This window comes from Aethina tumida, chromosome 5 (genome assembly GCF_024364675.1).
Source record: "Aethina tumida isolate Nest 87 chromosome 5, icAetTumi1.1, whole genome shotgun sequence".
Classification (NCBI taxonomy): domain Eukaryota; kingdom Metazoa; phylum Arthropoda; class Insecta; order Coleoptera; family Nitidulidae; genus Aethina; species Aethina tumida.
The window spans coordinates 3,641,333-3,660,025 of NC_065439.1; the positions used below are offsets into that span (position 1 = coordinate 3,641,333).

Here is an 18,693-nt window from a genome sequence, read left to right on the forward strand (position 1 = left end):
TTACTAACAAAATTGTAAAGCTTAATATAATCATTTTAAATATTCATGGTCCGTGCCCACAAATTTATGGTAGTGACATTGCATGGCTGGGTAGTAATTTAAGCAGCAAACTCAAGCTAATATAATGATTATAATAAATGTAGTGAATTATCGAAACGTCAAGGTTTATTATACTGGAATAAAAGTTCTTTGTTTGTAGTCGTTTAAATATTTGTGTTGGATAAACTTGGACAAAATAACAATGTATCTAATTTTGATTCAAATAAATTTTGTTAAACAATTTATGAAGGGTTATGAATAGAATAGTTATGATATGTCAAAATGTTGCTTACACCTTCTGTAATACTTTTATTGGAAGGATTTTAAATAGGTCTAATTAATTTAAAGTAATTTTTGATTAAGAAAAGACAGAGTAGAAGAATTTTCATGACGATAAGTCAGAATGTTGTTTACACTTTCACCTGTAATAGTTTTAGTTGAATCTTGTAAGACACATTAATTATATCAAAAAGTTTTGTAACTTTTGTTCAAGTAAAAAGACAATAATTTTGATAAACAATATACAGTTTGAAAGTGTAAAATTAATATTTGGATTGGTGAATGTTAATATCTTAATATTAAACAAAATACTGGTCATATCTTCACCTGTAATACTTTTATTTGAAGAAGTATAAGTAAATCTAACTAATCTATTGATACATAAAGGTTCATACAGATTATTTTAAATAAATAAATCCAGACATTCAACCATTTTAGTTTTTATTGGTGACTATTCAAATATTTCTGTTGTTCTTCCACAAACTTGTAATGGAAAATAGTTAGATTCTTAATACTTCCAATTTTTGTTCAAATAAAATAAGGATATTTTTAATAAATAGTATATAAATGTTCATACAGATTATTTCAGTTAAATATATCCAAATATTCGTCCATTGTATTTTTTATTGGTGGTTATTCAAATATTTTTGTTGTTCATCCAAAAATTTGTAATGGAGAATAATTAGATTCTTAATATTTCCAATTTTTGTTCAAATAGAATGAAGATATTTCTAATAAATAGTATATAAGGTTCATACAGATTATTTCAGATAAATATATCCAGATATTCATCCATTGTAGTTTTTATTGGTGGTTATTCAAATATTTTTGTTGTTCATCCAAAAATTTGTAATGGAGAATAATTAGATTCTTAATATTTCCAATTTTTGTTCAAATAAAATGAGGATATTTCTAATAAATAGTATATAAGGTTCATACAGATTATTTCAGATAAATATATCCAGATATTCATCCATTGTAGTTTTTATTGGTGGTTATTCAAATATTTCTTTTGTTCTTCCACAAACTTGTAATGGAAAATAGTTAGATTCTTAATACTTCCAATTTTTGTTCAAATAAAATGAGGATATTTCTAATAAATAGTATATAAGGTTCATACAGATTATTTCAGATAAATATATCCAGATATTCATCCATTGTAGTTTTTATTGGTGGTTATTCAAATATTTTTGTTGTTCATCCAAAAATTTGTAATGGAGAATAATTAGATTCTTAATATTTCCAATTTTTGTTCAAATAAAATGAGGATATTTCTAATAAATAGTATATAAGGTTCATACAGATTATTTCACATAAATATATCCAGATATTCATCCATTGTATTTTTTATTGGTGGTTATTCAAATATTTTTGTTGTTCATCCAAAAATTTGTAATGGAGAAAATTAGATTCTTAATATTTCCAATTTTTGTTCAAATAAAATGAGAATATTTCTAATAAATAGTATATAAGGTTCATACAGATTATTTCAGATAAATATATCCAGATATTCATCCATTGTATTTTTTATTGGTGGTTATTCAAATATTTTTGTTGTTCATCCAAAATTTTGTAATGGAGAATAATTAGATACTTAATATTTCCAATTTTTGTTCAAATAAAATGAGGATATTTCTAATAAATAGTATATAAGGTTCATAGAGATTATTTCAGATAAATATATCCAGATATTCATCCATTGTAGTTTTTATTGGTGGCTATTCAAATATTTCTGTTGTTCTTCCACAAACTTGTAATGGAAAATAGTTAGATTCTTAATACTTCCAATTTTTGTTCAAATAAAATGAGGATATTTTTAATAAATAGTATATAAATGTTCATACAGATTATTTCAGATAAATATATCCAAATATTCGTCCATTGTATTTTTTATTGGTGGTTATTCAAATATTTTTGTTGTTTATCCAAAAATTTGTAATGGAGAATAATTAGATACTTAATATTTCCAATTTTTGTTCAAATAAAATGAGGATATTTCTAATAAATAGTATATAAGGTTCATACAGATTATTTCAGATAAATATATCCAGATATTCATCCATTGTACTTTTTATTGGTGGTTATTCAAATATTTCTGTTGTTCTTCCACAAACTTGTAATGGAAAATAGTTAGATTCTTAATACTTCCAATTTTAGTTCAAATAAAATAAGGATATTTTTAATAAATAGTATATAAATGTTCATACAGATTATTTCAGATAAATATATCCAAATATTCGTCCACTGTATTTTTTATTGGTGGTTATTCAAATATTTTTGTTGTTCATCCAAAAATTTGTAATGGAGAAAATTAGATTCTTAATATTTCCAATTTTTGTTCAAATAAAATGAGAATATTTCTAATAAATAGTATATAAGGTTCATACAGATTATTTCAGATAAATATATCCAGATATTCATCCATTGTATTTTTTATTGGTGGTTATTCAAATATTTTTGTTGTTCATCCAAAATTTTGTAATGGAGAATAATTAGATACTTAATATTTCCAATTTTTGTTCAAATAAAATGAGGATATTTCTAATAAATAGTATATAAGGTTCATACAGATTATTTCAGATAAATATATCCAGATATTCATCCATTGTAGTTTTTATTGGTGGCTATACAAATATTTCTGTTGTTCTTCCACAAACTTGTAATGGAAAATAGTTAGATTCTTAATACTTCCAATTTTTGTTCAAATAAAATGAGGATATTTTTAATAAATAGTATATAAATGTTCATACAGATTATTTCAGATACATATATCCAGATATTCATCCATTGTAGTTTTTATTTGTAGTTATTCTAGGGATATTTGAAAATTTATTTTGGCTTTAGTAATAAAGAACAATTAGATCCAAAAACTGTACTTTTTGTATATGGAAAACGAGAATACTTTTGTTAATCAAAATACAAAGCTTTCTAAGGAATGACAAAGGTGGCGATTCTTGGAGCTACATTTGAACAGTCATTGTCATAGTTTGGCCTTACGTACTGGTGGGTCTTTTGATTATAATTGCATGGCTGGACTTATACCTGTAGCTGGGTATGTACCATCTGCGATTATATAAGAGGCCACTCTCTGATACCGTCCTAACTTTACTTGAACATGGATACAGATAACCAGTATCCTCTCTTCAACAAAGCTTCCATTAAACTTAAATTATAAGGATAAATAACACTAAAATCAACTTAAATAAACTGAAAGTTTTGTAATTTTTTAAATGTTAGTAAAAAGACTGAAATGATCAAAGTAAAACAAGTACACTGTTGTGAAACAATACACAAAGCTTTATAAAAGATTTTCGTTTAAAATCCGATGAAGTCGATAAAAGTTGTCCTATTGTTGCGAGGTGGGGAAACTCACGAAATGTGATTATTCATTTTTCGTTCGGAGCCCCCGCCTATTAAGGGTGTAAGTAGTTCAATAAATAGCACGTCGTTCCCGAGAGCCCTTGTGTTTTGGAACAAAAAGGAATGACCTTGGATTATTAGAAGACAGCTCATTTTCTCCTGTACCTTTTTGTAATTTAGAAGTTCGTAAATAAAGACCCATACAACCTATAGAACCGGAGGGATGTCTTTATTAGCAATAAGAGAATGGCTATGGGATGATGCTCCACGAGCTTATTGACAAACCAATTTCTTTCTGGTGGAGCCACTTTCAAAGTCTCGCAATTTACTTTAACACTTTTATTCGACACTCTTACCTAATTTATACCGGGAACCGAAAACTTTCCGGCATGTTTAAGGACTAGAAAATAAATGAAAATTGTAATTTTACAAATGAAAGGAAAAAAAGAATACAACGACGACGACGACGAGGTGGAACAACCGTGTTTTTACGTTGGCATATAAAGATGTCTTTGAAACTATCCTGACGTAATTAGATTAAGCAAAAAACGAAGTCTACTTTGTTGTCCTTTATTATTAAGGACTGTGGAGTCTCCCTTTTACGCTCATTCGTCGCGTAAAATAATGTAGCTGCTGAAATTTCGCCCTTATATGATTTTAACTTCGTTTGTACAAGAGACACCGACTTTATTATTAGACGTTTGACGCAGACCCACAATGGGACCAAAAAAAACCCAAAAATGAGTGGGATATTGAATGTTTTATCGGGCACGAAATCATAACAGGGTTTGATGTGCAAATAAGGCTTTGCAAAAGTAATTTGTACACATGCCAAGCCGAAGTTGCCTTTAAAAATTAATTCCAACATTGGTCGGGCGTGCCCAAACATCCATTCAATGGAGTCGATCGCCTCTAAGATAAATAAAAGAAGGAAAAAACAGAGCCGGTGTGAAATAAACCATTTTATTTACAAATTGATAAATCGGTTTAATCGTGGATCTACATATGGTTGTTACGCTCGATTCTAACGCTTTCCAAGATTGCAGTTTCAATATTTATTCAACAGTCGACGCAAACAATTCCAACATAGTAACGGTAATAATTGAAGACTTGAATTCTTTATAAATTGTTTAACTCTGGACTATTCCTGTTTTACTGCTGGATTAAGTTAGTAAACCTTTTATTGCTGTTGTTATTTATTACAAGGTGTAAATGTCCAACACAAACATTCATGTTATTACTATAAACACAAACAAGAATGGACGAAGGTGTTAACTTACTTTTTATTTAAATTTGAAATACACCAACTCGAAAGTTAGTCAAGAAAAAATTCTCTTTATACTATATATAATTAGTTTCTTACAAGTTCTATAGAAATATTTAAATAACTTCAAGTAAAACTATTACAGATGAAGGTGTCAGCAACATTCTGACTTACGTCATCAAAATTATTTTAAATTAATTAGACTTATTTATAATACTTCAAATAAAAGTATTACAGAAGAAGATATGACCAGCATTTTGTTTAAAATTAAGATATTAACATTCACCAATCCAAATATTAATTGTACACCTTTAAACTGTATATTGTTTCTTGTCTTTTTACTTTAAACTTTTTGATATAATTAATGTTTCTTACAAGATTCAATTAAAACTATTACAGATGAAAGTGTAAACAACATTCTGTCTTATCATCATGAAAATTCTTCTAATCTGTTTTTTCTTAATCAAAAATTACTTCAAATTAATTAGATCTATTTATAATCCTTTAAATAAAAGTATTACAGACGAAGGTATGACCAAAATTTTCAAATTGTATATTGTTTAACAAAATTATTGTCTTATTACTTGAACAAAAGTTATAAAATGTTTTGACATAATTAGTGTTTCTTACAAGATGGGGAAAGTCTAGCAGAAATATTTAAATAACTTCAAATAAAACTATTACAGATGAAGGTGTCAGCAACATTCTGACTTATCGTCATCAAAATTCTATTGTTCTGTTTTTGCTTAATCAAAAATTACTTTAAATTAATTAGACTTATTTATAATCCTTCAAATGAAAGTATTACAGAAGAAGATATGACCAGCATTTTGTTTAAAATTAAGATATTAACATTCACCAATCCAAATATTAATTGTACACCTTTAAACTGTATATTGTTTCTTGTCTTTTTACTTTAAACTTTTTGATATAATTAATGTTTCTTACAAGATTCAATTAAAACTATTACAGATGAAAGTGTAAACAACATTCTGTCTTATCATCATGAAAATTCTTCTAATCTGTTTTTTCTTAATCAAAAATTACTTCAAATTAATTAGATCTATTTATAATCCTTCAAATAAAAGTATTACAGACGAAGGTATGACCAGAATTTCCAAATTGTATATTGTTTAACAAAATTATTGTCTTTTTACTTGAACAAAACTTATAAAACCTTTTGACATAATTAGTGTTTCTTACAAGATGGGGAAAGTCTAGCAGAAATATTTAAATAACTTCAAATAAAACTATTACAGATGAAGGTGTCAGCAACATTCTGACTTATCGTCATCAAAATTCTATTGTTCTGTCTTTGCTTAATCAAAAATTATTTTAAATTAATTAGACTTATTTATAATACTTCAAATAAAAGTATTACAGAAGAAGATATGAGCAGCATTTTGTTTAAAATTAAGATATTAACATTCACCAATCCAAATATTAATTGTACACCTTTAAACTGTATATTGTTTCTTGTCTTTTTACTTTAAACTTTTTGATATAATTAATGTTTCTTACTAGATTGAAGAAGATATGACCAGCATTTTGTTTAAAATTAAGATATTGACATTCACCAATCCAAACATCCTTTGTACACCTTCAAATTGTATATTGTTTGACAAAATTATTGCTTTTTTAGTTGAACAACAATTATTGATATAATTAGTGTTTCTTACAAGTTGGTGGAATATTTAAATAAAACTATTACAGATGAAGTTGTAAGCTATTTATTAGATGTATTCTCATTTAATTTTAACAAAAATGGAGAATATTTTAGGTTTTACTGTATAAAACTTGAATGGAGTTTACTACAATTATTTTATTTATTATTTTACCCAAAACAAATGTCCATAAATTTAATTTAAAATTAAAATATTCTCTGTAAACCTTCGAATATTGATTAAAAAACCTTTTCGTTTTACTTAAACACAAATTACTACGTTTTAAAGGTAATTGTTATTTACAACAAGTTTGTAAAAGTCCAATACAAATATTCAAATGGCTACAAATAAAGAAAGTTTCCACGTTACTCCACCGTGTTTATCAGAATAAAACTCCGTGGAGTTTCTATAATTCAATACATTTATTATAATCGTTATTCCAGTTCGAGTTCACTGCTTTAAATTACTACCTCGCCATGCAATATCATTAAACCAACACCAATTCGTGAGCACAGCCATGTTCAATATTTTTGGGTTGTTTAACACAATTTGGAATCAAGTAAGTAAACGCCAAGTGATTGAAAACCATAACAACCATAATGTTCACCAGTTATCTACACAGTGTCTGAACCATTTGCTGGTTCTGCGGTCCTCATGGTAAATAATGGAACAAAGGGAATGAGGCGCAAGTGTGTTTTGTAATGGTCTAAAATATGAACCACCTGCATCGAATACGGGTTATCTAAAATTAGATTAAAGCACGCCCCAATGCAACAAACAGTTGGTTGGGTGAATATTTTTGTTTTTTGATGTGTTACGTTTAATCTCAATCATATTGATAAAAATTTTTAGTTTCAGTTATCCATTAATTAATTATATATAGTCACAACAGTACTCACTCAGTTATCATTCAATAACTTAGGTTATAATGCATGTTTAGACTACATCTAACAGTTTCCATTAACATGTGATTAGCTTCAAGCTCTGATCATATTTATAATTAAGTTGTGTTAGTTGTTGCTGTTTTATTTGGATAAATAGATAAAGAAATGTGTCTAGCAACAACTTGACCCACATCATGAATTAGAAGCAATTTATTTATTGAATAATTCACCGAGTTAAAAGGCACCTCGTACAAGGCAGTGTCGTTTTTGTTGTCAAATAATGCAGACCAGTAAGTTTAAATGTATGGGAAAACTAAGAATTAACTTAGAGTTTCATCCATCCTCTCTAGTTTTTGAGGTACAGTCCAATTAGTCACATATGACACCTCTTCTCAAGAAGAAACATCTTCATTTAACCATTTATTATTATAAATGTGGCCAATATATTTTGAAAGGAAGTGGAAAACCCATTTCTGATTTTATACAAAGGTCCAGCTTCCTTTGAAGTCCACTTGGGAGACAAGGAGGAATGTTTTTTGGCTGTACTGAAGAAGGAAGAGAGGACTAAGATAAAGAGGGCCTAAAGTCAGATTAAACGAAAGGAATCTATTTTCTGGTGAAGATCAGAAAAAAAGATTCCTTTGATATCAAAGGATGATGACCAACTGCTCTTTCTTCCTAAATATATTCAATTTATGAGCTAAATATATACTGCCAGAATTTGCAGAAGTCAAAGAAACAGCTCTTCATGTTGTTGTTAAAATGAATAGACCATAAAAGACTTTAGATCCCTCCATATTTAATATTTTTACGCATCCCAGACGTTGAAATGTCTGCATCCACTTAGCTTCCACCGTGTGTCTGGCACCACGAATATATTACACGAACGTTTAATAAAATTTTTATTTATTTTTAAAAGTGCCTCATGCCACCATTAAAAATGCATTGTCACAGTAACGACAATGAAATCCTCTCACAATATCATATGCCCGTTGAATTATTAACCGCCACAAAGACCTTTTTAAGCGATGCTAATGAATAATATATTAAGACGAGGCACAAGTAAATAACATGTTTTATGCATGGCCACGGTGTAAATGTTAAATATCTAAGCTGTGGGAGTGATTTTTTTGACACCACCATCAACTTCAATCCGTATCAAAACGTTAATTCAATTTTATGATTTCCAATTTACATTAGGATTCAGTTGTGTGTTCACTTTTACCATTGGTTTTACTTTGATAGTATCAGAATGTGGGACGTAATTCAGGTATGTTGGGGAGAAGTTCTCCAACTCGCATCGTTTTCCAATTCTAATGTGACTGTTTCAATGAAGTTAAAGATTTTAGAAAGACGTTAACTTTCATATTGCCTTCGAAAAAATCCAACAATTCAGTTTATTGCATTTGATCCCGTTCTAAAAATATATCCAGACAGTTCTCATGTGTTTGAATAATTTTTTGACTTTAATCATATGAAATAGAAGTTAGAAAAGACAATTTAATTCAGCATCCATGACGTACAACATGAGTGAATTAGCTGGGATTAAATTTCATAAATCAGAAGTAAACTAGAATTCAGGAACAATCCTCGAATGCTGATTATTATTTCAATACGGTTTGTAAAGTTCAAATTTATCAAACATGATGTTTAGTTCAATAACTTAGTATAATCCGTTCCATCTAGTTTGCATTATGCAAACTGTTTTTTAATTGTGAGTTTATACGCTTTTGTGTTTGCAGGTTTATCTAATAAAATTGTTTTATAAATTCAATATCTCATAAATGCTTTATGTACAAGTTAAATTCGTAGATATTAAAGTTTTATCTCTATATTTTTATTTACAAGAGGATAATGGTCACATTTTAAAAACAAAAGCTTGTAAAAGTATTATTAAATATTCTAAAATAAATAACACTTGTAACAATTGTCCCTTTAATGTAATGAAGTAGCTTAGTATAACAAAGAGTGTTTAGTTACACATTATTTAAGCTAATTTAATGTAAATTTATAAGCTTTTGTGTAAATAGTACCACAAATAAAATTACAGTTAATTTCTGAATTAAAGATTTCGTAAAGTTTTTGTTCAATTAAATAACTTAGTCATTAAATTTGAAGCTTTCAATGTTATTATAACTTTGTCTCCCAAGTTATCTTTGATTTTATTTTAGTGATGATAAATAGACATACGTCAAGTTTAGTGTTTAGTTTAGTAGTTTACTACAACAAAGAGTGTTTAGTCCCACATATTACAGACTATTTTAATGTAAATGTATAAGCTTTTGTGTAAATAAATAATTCAAATAAAATTACAATTGATTTCTAAATTAAAAAGTTCATAAAGCTTTTGTTCAGTTAAATAACTTAGTCCTTAAATTTGAAGCTTACAAATTTATTAAAGATTTGTCTCCCACGTTACCTTTGATTTTATTTTAGTGATGGTAAATAGACATACATCAAACTTGGTGTTTAGTTTAGTAGTTTATGACAACAAATAGTGTTTAGTCCCACATATAACAGACTATTTTAATATAAATTTATAAGCTTTTGTGTAAATAAATAATTCAAATAAAATTACAGTTATTTTCTGAAGTAAAAATTTTTTAAAGCTTTTGTTCAATTAAATAACTTAGTCATTAAATTTGAAGCTTTCAATGTTATTATAACTTTGTCTCCCAAGTTACCTTTGATTTTATTTTAGTGATGATAAATAGACATACGTCAAGTTTAGTGTTTAGTTTAGTAGTTTACTACAACAAAGAGTGTTTAGTCCCACATATTACAGACTATTTTAATGTAAATGTATAAGCTTTTGTGTAAATAAATAATTCAAATAAAATTACAATTGATTTCTAAATTAAAAAGTTCATAAAGCTTTTGTTCAGTTAAATAACTTAGTCCTTAAATTTAAAGCTTACAAATTTATTAAAGATTTGTCTCCCACGTTACCTTTGATTTTATTTTAGTGATGGTAAATAGACATACATCAAACTTGGTGTTTAGTTTAGTAGTTTACGACAACAAATAGTGTTTAGTTCCACATATAACAGACTATTTTAATGTAAATTTATAAGCTTTTGTGTAAATAAATAATTCAAATAAAATTACAGTTATTTTCTGAAGTAAAAATTTTTTAAAGCTTTTGTTCAATTAAATAACTTAGTCATTAAATTTGAAGCTTTCAATGTTATTATAACTTTGTCTCCCAAGTTACCTTTGATTTTATTTTAGTGATGATAAATAGACATACGTCAAGTTTAGTGTTTAGTTTAGTAGTTTACTACAACAAAGAGTGTTTAGTCCCACATATTACAGACTATTTTAATGTAAATGTATAAGCTTTTGTGTAAATAAATAATTCAAATAAAATTACAATTGATTTCTAAATTAAAAAGTTCATAAAGCTTTTGTTCAGTTAAATAACTTAGTCCTTAAATTTAAAGCTTACAAATTTATTAAAGATTTGTCTCCCACGTTACCTTTGATTTTATTTTAGTGATGGTAAATAGACATATATCAAACTTGGTGTTTAGTTTAGTAGTTTATGACAACAAATAGTGTTTAGTCCCACATATAACAGACTATTTTAATGTAAATTTATAAGCTTTTGTGTAAATAAATAATTCAAATAAAATTACAGTTATTTTCTGAAGTAAAAATTTTTTAAAGCTTTTGTTCAATTAAATAACTTAGTCAATAAATTTGAAGCTTTCAAAGTTATTAAAGCTTTTTCTCCCAAGTTACATCAAATTTGGTGTTTAGTTTAGTAGTTTACGACAACAAATAGTGTTTGGTTCCACATATAACAAACTATATTAATGTAAATTTATAAGCGTTTGTGTAAATAAATAATTCAAATAAAATTACACTTGATTTCTGTATTAAAAAATTCAGAAGGCTTAATTAAATAACCTGGTCATTAAATTTATACCATTTAAAGCTATTAAAGTTTTGTTTTTGTTGTTATAAATAAATAAAATATATTTTTAACACTGTACATGACACATATATTATAGAATTCATTAAATAAATTAATTTCATATTTCAGACTTTTTCAGTTAGATCTCTTTGAAATAGATAAATAACAAAATATTGAATCCAATGAACAAATTTATTTATTTATGCTCAAATATATAAAATTAGTTTTACCGAAATGTTTAAATATTAACTAAAGATAAATGAATCAATAATTTAGTAAAGCTTTTTAATTGTTACGACAGCAGTAACTTTCAGTTATTATTATATAAATTAATATTATATTTATTTGTTTGTATTAGTTATTTAATAAATTTTCTATCATAAAAATTGTTGTGTTATATGGAGTATAATAATTTTATACATAATTAAAATAGTTTTTATACAATATTATATATTAAATTATTATATGTTGATATTATTATATTAAATTAGCAATAATTATAAATAGATATTAGTTAAATATTACATTTATAATGGTCCAATCATTTCAAAAATTAAATGATTTACGTGTTACATTTGTTGGTATAATTTTTTAACCCGTGTTGTTAAATAACAACGCAGAAATTTTAGTTTGCTTTGTGTTGACGTAACGATTTTTCTTCAAAAACGCCATGGAACGTTTTCTTTGTGGGGAAAATAGCTATCCAATCCGACATAAAGGAAAATGAGTATGCAATTTTATACTTCAACCAATCGATCCTTCAATGTGCTACGAGAAATTAATGTAAACGCACAATGGACTCGAAAAAACTCTCATTAGCATCATTCAGAAACCCTCAGTTGGTAAACTTCCACATCCTTGTTCCACCTGGATTAATAATTAATAAAATGTGAATTGGACGTTTTGCTCAGTTGATGTACAACCCCGAAATAAATTAAACTTACGTACTTACGTATGTAGTTTTATTTATTCGGGATTATTTCGGGACGCCACCGAAACGGGGGCGTTATCTAATTTTAAATTCAACAATAGGAACGTCTCTGAAATAGATATAATCGTCTGCAACATAAATTCAACATGTAAACATCGGAGTTTGTGCCCGTTTTTTATCGATAAATTAACTATTATTGGATTGGATCACGAAAGTTATATGTGGGGGGCACAAATGTGTGCAGTTCCGGATTATTTATTTATTAATTTTGCGTTGAATTTATGAGCCCGCGTTTTGTTTCACCAACCATTACCGTCAGGTGAATAATATGAAAAAGTGTGTAAAAACTTTAATAACTAAATAACTGCGGATTTAACGACGCACAGGAATTAATGCACGACATGTTTATGCGAGTTTCAATTCACAAAACAGTTATAATTTTATTCGATAAATTAGACATGAAAGCACACAAGAAAAAATGTTTGAATGTAAATGTAGTTTGTCCTAAGCTAAACTTAATGAGAGCTTAAACTTTACGAACTGTATTAAAATAATATTCAGCATTGGAGGGTTGTTTTGGAGTTGTAGTTTATTTTTGATTTGTGAAATTTAATGCGAAGTAATTCGTTCACGTTGTAAACTTAATAGATGCACATTTGTAATGTTATTAAACATCTTGAATTAAATCGGATTTATCTAAAATTAAGCTGCAGCAAAGTCTTATCTTTGTTAGAATTGGAAAACGATACGTTCATTTAATTTAATACTAATTACGTTTGCCTAACTTCCTTAAAGTAAAGACAAAGATAGAATTATTACAAAAGTGTGCCAGATTATTTAATATTGTTTTTGAACTGAAAATAAGAATATAAAACTTGAACAAAAGTTAATTATAATTTTATTTTACACATTAAAAAAATCTGTCTAATGTGGAACTAAACATTGGTTGTTATAAGTTATTGACATTATTAAAATTAACTCAAAGGTGACTTAGGAAACAAAGCTTTATTAACTTTGAAAGCTAAAAATTTAATATCTGTGTAACTGAAAAATTGAACAGAAGATTTATGAGATTTTTATTTTATAAATCCATTGTTGTCTTATTTGAATAACTTTTTTATACCAAATCTTATAAATTAACATTTTAATAGTGTGTTTAACAAGGAACTAAACTCTTTGTTCCTAAGCTACTTTATTCAGTGAATTCAACTTCAACAATTTTTTATGAGTGTAATTATTTTTGAAAAAAAAGTGGAAAAATGAAAATATTACTTTTCTAAACTGTCAGTTAGTTGTTTTAGTAAATTATTAATTGCTTTAATTATTTGATAATTAATAGACAACCTCAACAATTTAAGTATTAAAATATAAATAATTAATTATATCCTCTTATAAAATAATACTATCAAGAATTTTATTATTTTATTTATAAAGTTTATTCAGTGGATTCAATAATTTATTATGGGTTTATTTACTTTTGAAAAAACTTTAATAAAAAAGGTGGAAATATGAAAATATTACTTTTCTAAATTGTCAAATAGTTCAATTATTTATTAATTAACAGCCAATCTTAACGACTCAAAAGCTAAAATGTGTGTAATTAATTATATCCTCAAATAAAACTACACTATCAAGAATTGTATCCTTTTATTTATCAAGCTTATTGAATGTACTCTATAATTTTATTAAAATTTCATTTATTTTTCAAAAAACTGGAATAAAAATAGAGGAAAATGTAAAAATATTGTTTTACTAAATTATTAATTCGTTCAATTATTTGTTAATTGACAGACAATGTCAATAATTTAAATATTAAAATATATATAATTAATTTATCCTTTCATAAAACAATACTATTAAGAATTTTATTACTTTATTTATAAAATTTATTGAGTGAATTCAATAATTTATTAAGTGTTAATTTGTTTTTGAAAATATTACTTTCCTAAATAGTCAATTACACCAATTATTTATTAATTAACAGCCAATCTCAACGACTCAAAAGTTAAAATTTATGTAATTAATTATATCATCTCATAAAACAACGCTATCGAGAATTTTATCCTCTTATTTATTAAGTTTGTTGAATAGACTCTATAATTTTATTAAGAATTTATTTATTTTTTAAAATAAATCAATAAAATTGCTGAAAAATGTTTTACTAAATTATTAATTGCTCCAATTATTTATTAATTAACTGTCAATCTCAACAATTTAAATAATAATATATATAATTAATCATATTCTCTCATAAAACAAAACTATTAAGAATTTTATCCTTTTATTTATTAAGTTTATTGAATGGACTCTATAATTTTATTAAGAAGTCATTTATTTTTTAAAAAACTTGGACAAATGTGAAATTTTTGTTTTAATAAATTATTAAATGCTTTAATTATTTATTAATTAGTAGACAATCTCAACAATTTAAATATTAAATATATAATATTAATTATATCCTCTTAAATTTTATTATTTTATTCCAATAAATTCAATAATTTTTTGTTTATTTTTGAGAAAACAATGAACAATAAAAATGTGGCAATATTGTTAAACTAAATTACCAATTACTTAAATTATAAAAAGTGTTGTCAATTATTTATTAATTAAGTTAAATTACATTTATTTTTTTGTGTTTTTAATTGGGATTATAATATATTTATATGAAATTTGAAAAATATACTTTATATCAAGTTAATTTAGAATTTCCTATGTATATTTTAACTTAATATTTAAAAAAATGATTTCTTTTACTTAATAGAATAATAAATACATATATAGTCCATAAAAACAATTAAATATTTTTGTGGAGTATTTATTTTTAATTTTAAATACAAATTTACGATTTTACATTTTTAAAAATAAACATATTTTAATGCAAATAATGTTATTTATTTCTCCTAAAATGACGTGCTGAAAAATTTTAATAATTTACTTTGTACCTAAATTCTTATAAAACTTTCAAAAATTGTTCAAAATTATCCAAAATTTTTAAGCACTGCATTTTTTATAAAGGATCGAGACGACAACAAAGACGAAAGCTCCGTGGTTTATAAAAAATGCACATTTCTGTCCCTACCTTTTAATAAAAAGCTCCATAATAAAGCACAGCCAACCAAATTATTGTTCCACTAAAACATCATGTCATGACAATTACAAAACACAGCCGACCACCAAATAAAGGAAATGAAAATAAAAAAAGATAGTTTTATGAGTAAGTCCTTTATTAAAAAGCACAGTTCAAATCCACAATCGGGTCCGTCGTCAGTTTTCAGTTTGAGTTTAACAGATCGGGTCCGCCGAAATCGGACCGCCACTCGCGTCGGCCACGAAATAAACAAATATTATTGCCGCACGGAACCGCCGCCGTCGCACTCGACTCCCCTCAGCGAGTCTGTGTCCCGGGAACTGAACGCGTAGCGCGCGTACCACGTAGATGTAGACGGGCGTACGGCGTCCCCACCATCCCTACCCCGAAAGCGCGGCACGAAAGCTCCGACCGGCCGAACGTAAGTCCGACCCGGGTTCGGCCCCGCTCTATCCGCATCCCTTCCCCACTCGTCCTCGCCAGCGCCGCTCTCTTTCCAACCCCGCACTCTATTTTAAATTTCTTTGCCCGTGCCGCGGCCGCCCCAACGACGACGGCGACGACGACGGGGTCGGCGCTTCCGAGTTTCGGTTTGCCGCACGTCGCAACCGCTCCTGGCTGGACCTGCCTGCTTTAATGGGTTCCTTATGGGTTCGACTTATCATTTTTATTGTGCCATATAAACGGCACCATCTAGTTTTTATTTACCTGTGTAGTTAGCGGGACTAAGTTCCGGGTTTGGCCTTTTTGTGTCCGGATTATCGTCCCTATTTACATGACAAAGGTACTCGGACGAACTTCACAAAGAACAATACCTCTTCATATAATAATGACTATTATGTCGTTGTACCAAAAATAATCATTTTTTATTTATGTATACCTACACAACACAAGTAACATATAATAAAGTTTTAGATATCATTCAGATGGAGAATCAATATAAATTAGCCTAATCATAAAGTAAAAGTATTGTATTAATGTCAATATCAATTTACCTAATCAAAAATTATGTACATAAATGTGAAGTAATCTGTGTAAGCTTTATTGTTTAAAGCTTTCATCATATTGTGTATGATAAAATTTGGTATCAAAAAAAAAAAAAATTTTTACAACTTCTTGATAGACAAAACACAAAATGTCAATGAATGGTTCCTTTCAGATGTACTCTTTTATCTCCCAGATAGAATGAGATACTTAGCAAATCTTTTTAATCCTTAAATAACTTCTAAATAACTTTATTATTATCACCAAGAGCTGCAACTTTAATTTATTAAAATAACCATTAATAGCACTTCTAGCACCAATACAAGGTAATTACATCTGAAGAAGTCGATGATGATTGATGACAACTTTGAACATTAGTTCATTCTTATTGACCTTTATGGAGACAGACTTCATTATTAACACCAAAAGCTCTAACTTTGAAGGTGGAAACTGCTGAATTTATTAAAATAACCTTTAATAGCACTTCTGGGTCTTCATTGTTAAATCTTTCACCATCAAGACATCCCAAATTCACTCCATATATGAAAACAGTAACTAATTCAAGGGAATAACATCTGAAAAAGATGATATTTATGACAACTTTGAACTTTAGTTCGTTCATATTGACCTTGATAGAGACAGACTTCATTATTAACACCAAAAGCTTCAAATTTAATAGTGGAAACTGCTGAATTTAGTAAAATAACCATTAGTAGCATTTCTAGCTCTTCATTGTTAAATCTTTCACCACCAATACATCCCAAATATACTCCATATATGAAAACAATAACTAATCCAAAGAAATTACTTCTGAAGAAGAGGATATTTATGACAACTTTGGTCTTTAGTTCATTTATATTAACGTTGATGGAGACAGACTTCATTATTAACACCAAAAGCTTCAATTTTAATAGTGGAAACTGCTGAAATTATTAAAATAACCATTAATAGCACTTATAGTTCTTCATTGTTGAATCTTTCACCACCAAAACATCACACACAAAACAGTAACTAATTCAAGGAATTACATCTGAAGATGAGGATATTATTAGTTCATTCTTATTGACCTTGATGGAAACAAACTTCATTTATAACACCAAAAACTCTAACTTTGAAGGTGGAAACAGATGAATTTATTAAAATAACTATTAACAGTACTTCTAGCTCTTCATTGTTAAACCTTTCACCATCAAGACATCCCAAATACACTTCATATGTGAAAACTGTAACCTATCCAAGGAATTACACTTGAAAAAGAGGATATTTATGACAACTTTGAACTTTAGTTCATTCTTATTGACCTTGATGGAGACAGACTTCATTTATAACACCAAAAGCTGCATCTTTAATGGAAAAAACTGCTGAATTTATTAAAATAACCATTAATAGCACTTCTAGCTCTTCGTTGTTAGATCTTTCACCGCCAAAACATCCCAAATACACTCCATATATGAAAACAGTAACCAATCGAAAGAATTACATCTGAAGAAGAGGATATTTATGACAACAACACCAAAAGCTATAAATTTAATGGTATAAATTGCTGAATATATTAAAATGAAAGAAATCTACTTCTACATTTTGATCACCTACTTTAGAAACACCTCATACCATACATATACGTCACATAAATATTGTGTGCACAACCTATAATATCTGCCATATATCAAAACATTTTTCACAAGACTTATTTCCTTTGTAGGGATAAATAAAACACCACCACAAAAACTTCTCGCTGACAAACACAAAAGTATGAGAAAAAAAAAGTTGACAATAACTTTTTCGAAGTCTCCCCTATGTCTGTTGCAACCCCCAATTACTATTACCGTCCGGCCCTTCTCCGGTTTACAAGCGTGCGAATCGGGATCATCAATGATAGAAAATATGTTTTATTCAATTTGACGTAACGGTTTAAGGGTAAAAGGGATAGACAATTTTTTTCCCTTTACGGAAATGGTCCGGTGTCGCCACCCCCAATTTTCTGGCGGTCGGGGGAATGAAATTTTAATTTGGTGGCTTCCCACTAAGTGGAATTTGCTTTGTAAATGAAGTCGTTGTCTTTCATGTTTTTGTATCGAGTCATAGATTTAAAGTCAAAGATTGTTTGAAATGCACCTGCAGCGAAAGGCGCACACCCACACAACAAAAGGGAATATGGGACTTTAATCATTCACCTCACCTGCGTGTGTGTGTCTGTGTTGTCGTCTGGGGCGCATTTACAAAGTTTATCTAGTTATCAGGCAGTCATTTGTTAACTAATTAAATTGACTGATACTTCAGC

General features: G+C 27.6%; 2 protein-coding genes across 2 annotated transcripts in view; one reads left to right on the forward strand and one right to left on the reverse strand.

The window, feature by feature from the left end:
- Positions 1 to 15,878, reverse strand: part of LOC109604502 (uncharacterized) — a 203,173-nt gene extending 187,295 nt beyond the window's left edge. The window contains exon 1 of the mRNA XM_049967178.1: positions 15,420 to 15,878. The gene's annotated coding sequence lies outside the window, so the exon portion shown is untranslated. The remainder of the gene's footprint in view (positions 1 to 15,419) is intronic.
- The window catches only part of LOC109598768 (elongation of very long chain fatty acids protein AAEL008004), a 114,570-nt gene that overhangs the window by 58,141 nt on the left and 37,736 nt on the right, over positions 1 to 18,693 (forward strand). The window lies entirely within an intron of this gene.